This window comes from Apostichopus japonicus, chromosome 13, assembly GCF_037975245.1.
Source record: "Apostichopus japonicus isolate 1M-3 chromosome 13, ASM3797524v1, whole genome shotgun sequence".
In the NCBI taxonomy this organism is placed as follows: domain Eukaryota; kingdom Metazoa; phylum Echinodermata; class Holothuroidea; order Aspidochirotida; family Stichopodidae; genus Apostichopus; species Apostichopus japonicus.
The window spans coordinates 23,618,897-23,628,211 of record NC_092573.1 but is presented as its reverse complement, the minus strand read 5'-3'; the positions used below and the strand labels follow the sequence as shown (position 1 = coordinate 23,628,211).

The 9,315-nt window shown below is 37.0% G+C and overlaps 1 long non-coding RNA gene across 1 annotated transcript; it reads right to left on the bottom strand.

Moving 5' to 3' along the window:
- Positions 1–259: 259 nt before the first annotated feature.
- Positions 260–7,723, bottom strand: LOC139978243 (uncharacterized). Its single transcript, XR_011796931.1, has 4 exons — positions 7,466–7,723; positions 3,979–4,028; positions 2,726–2,852; positions 260–2,407 (listed from the first exon to the last, which is right to left on the bottom strand). It is a non-coding gene; the product is annotated as an uncharacterized lncRNA (long non-coding RNA).
- Between the last annotated feature and the right edge of the window lie 1,592 nt (positions 7,724–9,315).

Here is a 9,315-nt window from a genome sequence, read left to right as displayed (position 1 = left end):
TCGATATGGAATGGTTGTCCAGCTCATCATAATTCTAAACAAACACATCTAGCAGTTCTCATGGTTGCAGTATAATGGTGCCGCTAATTTAGCTATTCTCTGGTAGGATGTCATATTTCCGTATTTTGGAAATTTAAAAAAAAATATAAAAAAATTCTTTCTTTCCGAGAAACTACAGAGGTAATTTGGTACATACAAAATGATACCTTAGAGCCTTGTATAACAACGAAGCAAAAGGAAACAGGGGAAAATCACAACAATAATTGTTTCTGTCAAACTTTATTGCCGATTTCGTATAAACGAGATATTTTCTCATTTTCAAATAATCGGAATCGGTACGATTATGAAAAAAATAATCGGTAATCGGTATTTTCTGTTATGCATAATCGGTTGAACACTAATTCTCTCTAAGTTCCCGTTAGGTCGAATGGAGGTGTGTGCGGCAAGGTGAGGGAAGGGTGGCGTGACTATGTTAGTAATTTAGTACGCTAATGTAATTGTTATAAACGTAAGGTTTCCATAAACTGACCAATTTGAAAACTGATTGTAGAATGGCATGCGCAACGTTAATCAGGTTTGAGGCTTGACGAAGTATTGACTAACTCTACAAATACTAGTTTTATAGTGTATAGAAAGTATACTGTATACAAATACTAGTTTTTATAGTGTATAGAAAGTATACTGTTAGATATCGGCAGCTAAGGCAGTGAGTATACGGTCATGTAATTTTGGGGATATTTACGTAATTAACTCCATTACTGAAGTATATATATATATACACACATATATATATATATATACACACACATATATATATATATATATATATGTATATATATATATATATATATATATATATATATATATGTGTGTGTATATATATATATATATATGTGTGTATATATATATATATATATATATATGTATATATATATTACCATAAATTACCATATTGTGGCCCTAGCAGTGATAAACTCGCTAAGACTTTAGGTAGTTACATTAAGGGGTTGTGTAATGACAATATACATATCAAAATAATTTTTCTGCAAAAGAAAATCTCTGCTCTGTTCAATTTTAAGGATGCTTATAAGTTAGATTATGCCAACAATGTTGTATATAGGATTAACTGTCCAGACTGTGATTCCTTTTATGTCGGAGAAACTAATAGACGGCTTAAGGATAGGTTCAACGAACATCTGATGAGCTCCTTTGGTGGTCAGAAAGGCGCTATTAACCTTCATTGTACTGCGCATAAACATCATCTGCCTACTTTTGTTGACCATTGTGCCACTATTGGTAATGAACCCCAGTGGTTCAGGAGGAAGATTAAAGAGAGTCTCCTAATAAAAGACTTAAATGCTGACCTAAATAGAAATGTAGCGAGCTACGGGTTGGAGCTATTCTAATCCCTATTTACTTTTTATTGCTGGTTGTTCTATTCATCCCTAAGTTAAAAATATTCACTAAAAAAAAAAATTTGCTGGTTGTTCTAAGTTTAAAAGTTTCTAAGTTTCTTCCTAGTTTAAAAATCACTCATGCTTATCACTATTGGCGTCCTTGGATGTATATTAGCCCTTGTATTTAATTGATCTTGTACTTTTGCCTGACGATGGAGTGGTGACCACTCCGAAATATAGCAGTATGTCGTTGTTAAAAATATTCGCTTGTTTATCTTTTATATATATATATATATATATATATATATATATATATATATATATATATATATATATATATATATATATATATATATATATATATATATATATATATATATATATATATATATGTATATGTATATATATATCATATGTGGATGTTAAGATGGCTGAATGTTTAACGCATATTAAAAATTTAAGTAGCTACCATATAGGCTGACCATATATGAATGCTAGAACGCCCTAGTCACAATAGTATCCAACCCATTGTATGCGTATATACCTACATTACAAAAGGTTTCATTTCTATATAGGCTATGTATTAGTTAAAGTGATATAAGAACAAAAGCAAAATATATATATATTTTCAACTAATGAACTTTCAAAAGTGGACTGTTACAAGTCTTTCAGTAAAACTTTTTGTCTTCAAAAAATATATGAATAAGTGAGAATAACTACAAAATCGAAGATTACAAATGTCTGAACCAATTCTACAACGACAAGGGCTCATATATTACATTAAGATCCCCGGCGGACTATGCCATAAGATTTTCTTGTGGCATGCACACCCCGGTGGTGTTTGCTTTCTCTTCGTATCTCGGTGGTAAGTCTTGGAGATTAACACCGGGGGTTGCATTGGGTGGATAGGGGCCATGCCATACCATAGGGGCCATGCCATGGGGGCTATGATAGGGGCCATGCCATCCACCATGAGCTACTGGGTACATTGGGTTCTCTACGCCTTGAACCTGCAATGAGTAAAAAAACAAATTATATAGATAGCCAGATGGATGGATGATGGATGGATGAATGGATAGATAGATAGATCGACGGACAGACAGATAGTATACGATTGCTCATGCAAAGGTTTGCGGGCTGGGGTTCTTCCTAACTTTGACATTACTTGAGATGCTCAAAATTGCCCACCTTGTTACAAATGAGATCCTCAGTCTGCGTGATAGTAATGCCTTCCAGTCATAGTGTATACATGAAGCATTAATTCCTAATTGAAGCAGCCATATATAATGTTTTATATTTGTCGGTATTGGCGTTCCATATAGACTTACCACGGTTTGAGTTGGGTGTTGGACGACAACGAGTGTACGCCTTTGTACTCGATTTTTCCTAGTGCACCTAGCATAAATCCAGAGCGAATATATCAACACCTTTACCACAACCAGTATGACAATAAAACTGCAAAGAGATGAAGAATTCAGTGAGTGAGTCACCGAAAGGCTAACATTTACAACAAAGCTGAACACTGTAAAAATACAAAACATGGATGATAATGATGTCAGTGAAATGCCGCACACTATTTCAATGGTGGAGGGGAGGAGCAAATTCCATTTTTCCCAGCCCAGACTGATTTTGTTAAGGTTATCAACCTTTTGTGGACGGGCTGGAGGAGGATGAATTTATGGTTAGGTTGTCGGTTCCTTGAATGCGACTCTCATTTAGGGGAGGGGTGTGGGTCTGGATGTGCATACCAGACCTATAATCAACTCTCACGGTTTTACCGGAAGTCACCCGGTTTTTCGACCAATCTCCCGGCCACGATTTTTTCCCCAAACAGGTGTGCAATTACGGAGTTTTCAGCCAAACAGATTGGTCGTGACGTCTGCATCAGTAATGACCGTCGCTTGGAAGTTTGAAGACATATACTGAGTTACACACTGACACTTAAATGGATGTAAAGACTCGCGCCGCACAAAGAAACGTCTCTACCGGTAATCTGATCTAGTTTCGAATGAGGTGTAACAGAAGTGTTAGACACCACCATCGATCACAGAAAATACACACACAGCTTGCTACAGTCGGTACTTAGACACTAGTGTACAGTCAGTACACACAGCTGCGGTCTATACCCACAACACAGTGTACAAACGATACAGCGATGGACATCTCAGGTCCAGCTAAAGATAACAATGTATCATGGTTTCATTACTGTCTGCATTTTGTAGCGACAAGCAGAAAACTTTACTTGCAAGCAACGGAAACTTTTTTTTCAGAGGGCGGCACGCGGTTTGGGGCGAGTCTTCAATGCCTTTTAAGGTTGTGCTTATAACTAATTTTGAGGGGAAAATATGAATGTACCACAACCAACACCCAAACGCACGCTATTAAATAATATTATTTGTGGATTCCTTTTCTTTGATAAGGTAATTGAGATTTCAACGTTTAAAAATATGCACCTAAAATAAAGTCAGACGCCTATAGATCCCGATGGTTTGAGATACATGCAGTACAATGAAAGAAAGATGGAAAACAATGATACGGTAGTTACCGGGAACTGTTTGAAATAGTCGGTATAGATACTCACATAGTGAACCCAGCATTATTGTAGTACAACATGGTTAAAATAGTCTGGACCTGAAAGAGAAGGATATTTATTTAAATAAATAGCTGTATACTATGAGCTGTCCTAAAGGCAAACGCTTGGTTCAGCGGTTAGAGTGTCCGCCTCACCAACCTTAGGTTCATTGAAACAGTGAATTGTATTTGGGAGAACTCATATATATATATATATATATATATATAAGTGATTGGAAGTAAAACAGCCAATGTTTGGTTTTTGCAGAGCTTTCGAGCAAAACTAGCTCTTCTTCAGTGCATGATCACCGAAAGTGACAAGGAGTAGCAGGAATTGAAACTGTTTTATAGAGAAGATGTCGGCATGGTTGTAAAGGCAAAGCGACTTACTGATTTCTGCTGAATAGAGCAGAAGTTTTAGAAATTCGGATTATTTTAATCCGCGTCGGATTATTTTAATCCGATTCCGTCGTAATTGTAAAGGAATTGTTTTGGTTTATCGAGTTTTGTACGTCAATGTAAACAAACTCGTCAAACCAGTTCCAAAAGGGTACCATTGGTTACTGAATTCCACCCTGGTCTCCCACCACTGGCTAATATCATTCAGAAGAATTTTCACCTACTTCAAGGCACCGAACGCCTGAAATCAGTATTCCCAGAATTACCTGTCATCGCTTTTAAAAGACCCAGCAACCTACGGGATATCCTAGTTCGGGCATCCTTTCGGGATGACACCCCATTAGAGGAAAGCAAAACAGAAACTACAGGATCATCGCCCTGTACACAAAATTGCAAAACGTGCTTACTTGTCGATTCGACCGGGGCCTTTCAGAGCAACCAAACCAAACGCACGTTCCAAATTCGGCACAAAATTAACTGCCTATCCAAAAATGTCATTTACCTCATCTACTGCAATATTTGTAACTTACAATACATTGGAGAGTCAAAAAACACTCTTAGAATGAGAATGACACAACATAGATCGGCGATCAAAACAAAAAAGATCTACCAACCTGTTGCAAATCACTTCAATCTCCAAAATCATTCAATTGAGAATTTGCGTGTTATTGCCATTGACCAGAACGATTCTTGGACAGATAAATCTAGGAAAGCGAAAGAAAATTTCTGGGAACTAAACCTAAAGACCACGGCACCATTCGGTTTAAACATCAGAAACGATTTGCCGTCCCAGATAAACCAAAACAATTCCTTTACAATTACGACGGAATCGGATTAAAATAATCCGACGCGGATTAAAATAATCCGAATTTCTAAAACTTCTGCTCTATTCAGCAGAAATCAGTAAGTCGCTTTGCCTTTACAACCATGCCGACATCTTCTCTATAAAACAGTTTCAATTCCTGCTACTCCTTGTCACTTTCGGTGATCATGCACTGAAGAAGAGCTAGTTTTGCTCGAAAGCTCTGCAAAAACCAAACATTGGCTGTTTTACTTCCAATCACTTACCTAATTCAATTATTGTATCTCACTCGAGATCCAGCCTTTCTCTAAATGCAGCATAGTTGTTTAACAGTTTTTCCGTTATTCCTATATATATATATATATATATATAGGCTATATATATATATAGGCTATATATATATATAGCCTATATATATAGCCTATATATATATATAGCCTATATATATATATATATATATATATTAGTGTTTACACGGGTCCAAAAATCGGGAACCGGGTACCCGAGGGCCGTTACCCGTCGGGTATCCGGGTACCCGGAAAAATTTTTGTTTACCCTCGTGTATCACGATTTTCAAGAAATTACATATTGGATGCTGTAATAAATGCATTATATTCTCTACTGACAATGTTTTCATGTTCAAATACGTAGGTGTAAGATAAGGTATTAAACCTCCCTCAATAATTTTTATTTGCTTCTGTTTCTTTCATTAACTTGTTAATAAATAAATTATTTAATTATAATTAGCATTACTACTAACATCGCACTGCCGCCGCTACTTATGCTAGCTCGTGCACGTTTATTGGATCAAACCATATAAATATCCAATTTAGCTCTTAAACAGTTTTTAATACTACTACTATCCAGTGTTACCAGAGTTAGCGTTTTTACACTAGATCTAGCGTTTTTAGTCATTTCTGGGTTTCTAGCGCACGTTTTTTCTAATTTTGGTAATTCTACCGTTTTTTGCCTAAAACTAGTTAAATTTACCAAAAATAGACCATTTTTCAGATTTTTTAGACAAAATTCTTACTTGGAGACCCATCCAAATTTATTTTGAGTATTTTTACCCAATCTTCGGAATTTCCTACCAAAAATTTCCATATTTTTTTCAAATTATCTGGGTCAGACTATCACTCAAATCAACTATTCAAAATCTATTTTGTGATCGGTGACCATTCATGCTACGAATCTGTGCTAAATTGACTCGAAACAACACGAAAGTTAGGGAAACTACCATTTAGCGTTTTCTAGGGTTTTATTTTCGCAAATCTAGCGTTTTTTCGTCAACTGTCGCTGGTAACGCTGCTACTATCTATTATGCAGGCCCATGGTTCTCATTAGCCGCGAGATTGCGCGATTCGCGCAATTTGATCGCATTTGGAATAAACGATTAGTAAAAAGCCACTTGCGATTACTATTTTTTAGTTACTCCCGTCTATAATCCATAAACATCGCGTAAAATTCCTTGTCAGCCTTTCCTTCTTTGAAATAAACGAATGAATAAATAATAATTTCTTCCACATGGTAGCCTAACACCACACTAAGTCAATGAGAAATCTAGCTAAGCCTAACCATCTGCTTATTTTCTGGAGATGTGACGCAGTTATATAAGACATCCATGGAATACTTTCGTTATTGCTGTTACGTTCGACCACATGGTTGCCTAACACCACAGTAAGTCAATGGGAGTAGTCTAGCCTAGCCATCTGTTTATTAGCTGAAATTGTGACGCAGTTATAAGATATCTATGGAAAGCTTTCGTTATTGCTGTTATCTTCGAACACATGGTAGCCTAACACCACACTAAGTCAATGGGAAATCTGCCTAACCATCGGTTTGCCATTTTTTTTTTTTTTTAAATCACACTTTGCTTAGGATTCGGGTAATAAATTAGGAACCGGGTAGTATCACGTCGGGCGGGTACCCGGATAACCCGTGCAAACACTAATATATATATATATATATATATATATATATATATATATATATATATATATATATATATATATATATATATATATATATATATATATATATATATATATATATATACATACGGTATTGTTACGGCTTGGACTTACAACTATACGTCCTATTATATGGTCCTACACATTATAAACTAGTTCAACGCAAGCAGCTCAAATGTATCGATGTTCCGTGGTGTTGTTTACGTCTTTGTAGAGTATTCGACTCTCCAAGTCAAAATATTATACAAACATACAAACATTACAAATTGCTTAAAAATATCAATCGTCGAAATGGATATGAATAAGCTAGTTCTATGACTACTCACTTTTAAGTCTTGGCACAAAGACGTCTCCTGTTGTTTAAAATTATATGTAATATAGTCTCTACAACATTACTATAGCAATGTGTAATGTGTAATGACAACAATGTGTGTCGTCTGGCAAGGGTATTGTTCAATGACAACTTCCTGATATGGACGTTAAATGGATGTGTGCCGAGAGATTGGCTTCGGTCAGCTTGCTCGTCTACACGCCTCCATGGCTTCTTTCGCGAGTTCCTGCTTGCGGGAAGATCACATATGCATACATACATACTACAACTATACATGTTTAAGGCCCAGAAAGACTGCACGGATGAGTGCATTGAATCTTTTGTAGTTGGGAAAACAGAGAAGAATTCCCCTGTTACTTTGAATACGTCTTCAAGGTCAGAAAATAAATATTGACATTGTACATATATATATATATATATATATATATATATATATATATATATATATATATATAGATATATATATATATATATATAAATATATGCGCTGTTATGCGCTGTCGACCGATTAGCGCCATCGATCGATAGCGCTGCGCTATCTATGGATCCGTTGTTAGCGCAAGCATCGGTAGATCGCGCAGGTATCGATCGACGGATTGTATGTCTAGTTTTGATAATGACAATGTTTTTTTCTTAAACATCACCGATTTTTCCAAAAATTGCCCGTTTAATTATCATTTTCTATGTAAATATTTATGATAAATTCAATAAAATTTTATCAATTGATAGTGATACAATGAGTTCCAATAAATTGGTTGTATCATGGAGATATCCTCAATCCATTGCTCAATCAGGCATATATATCTGGTTAAGCAGTGGCGTAGGAAGGTACTTTTGAGTGGGGGGCTGCAGACTGATGGCCGGCCTGGGGGAGGGGTCTAAGGGGAGGGGGTGTCCCCCTCCCCTTTGGAATTTTTTTGCATTTCCAGGTGGCCTCATATGCAATTTGGTGCAATATAGCATACTTCAACTCTCACTCCATTTTGTAAAGAATTTTGCATTTTCACCTGGCCTTAAATGCAATTTGGTGCTCCAAATGAGATTTTTTTCTCATTTGGAAATGAAAAAGGGGTTTTCTGACTTGTGGAGCGGGGGGGGGGGGCGGAATGATACTTCCGCCCCCCATGTTTTTCACTGGGGGGCTGGCGCCCCCCCAGCCCCCCCCCCCCCGGTTCCTACGCCCTTGTCAGGTTGTACCATATCACTTCAGGCCTTGGTTCTAAGAAATCTGCTAAATTACTGATATGATTGGGCCAACAGTGACTATCGACCTCATATAGTACTGATATATAGTGACGATATTCGTAAAAATGGAAAAAGAGCCAGCTTTTCGAAAACACATGCAGGAGATCGTCGACCACCAAGCTGCTTCAACAAAGAGCCCAGTCATCAGCGCGGAGAAGTACGATGCCATAAAATCTCATCTTCTTCATCCAAGCATCAAGGTGGACTCGCACTTCCGACATTGGGTCAAAACCGGAATTTTCAGATTGTCGACCTTCCTGGCCTTGAGGGAAGCGCCAAGTTCCTGCGAGTTGTCAATGCTGAAAACGTGCATTCGTAAACTGTAAAGGGTATTCACGTAGACGAGGCCTGCAGTTCCCCTTTAAATCTCATCCTACACGACCCACGAACTATCGATTGATAGCGCAGCGCGATCTACCGATGCTTGCGACAACGACGGATCCATAGATAGCGCAGCGCTATCGATCGATTGCGCAAATCGGTCGATAGCGAATAACATATATATATATATACATATATACTTTCTATAATATAAAATCAAGAACAGTGAAAAAACTTTCAGCCTCCACCGTGATTCGAACCACGGGCCTTCCGCTCTGT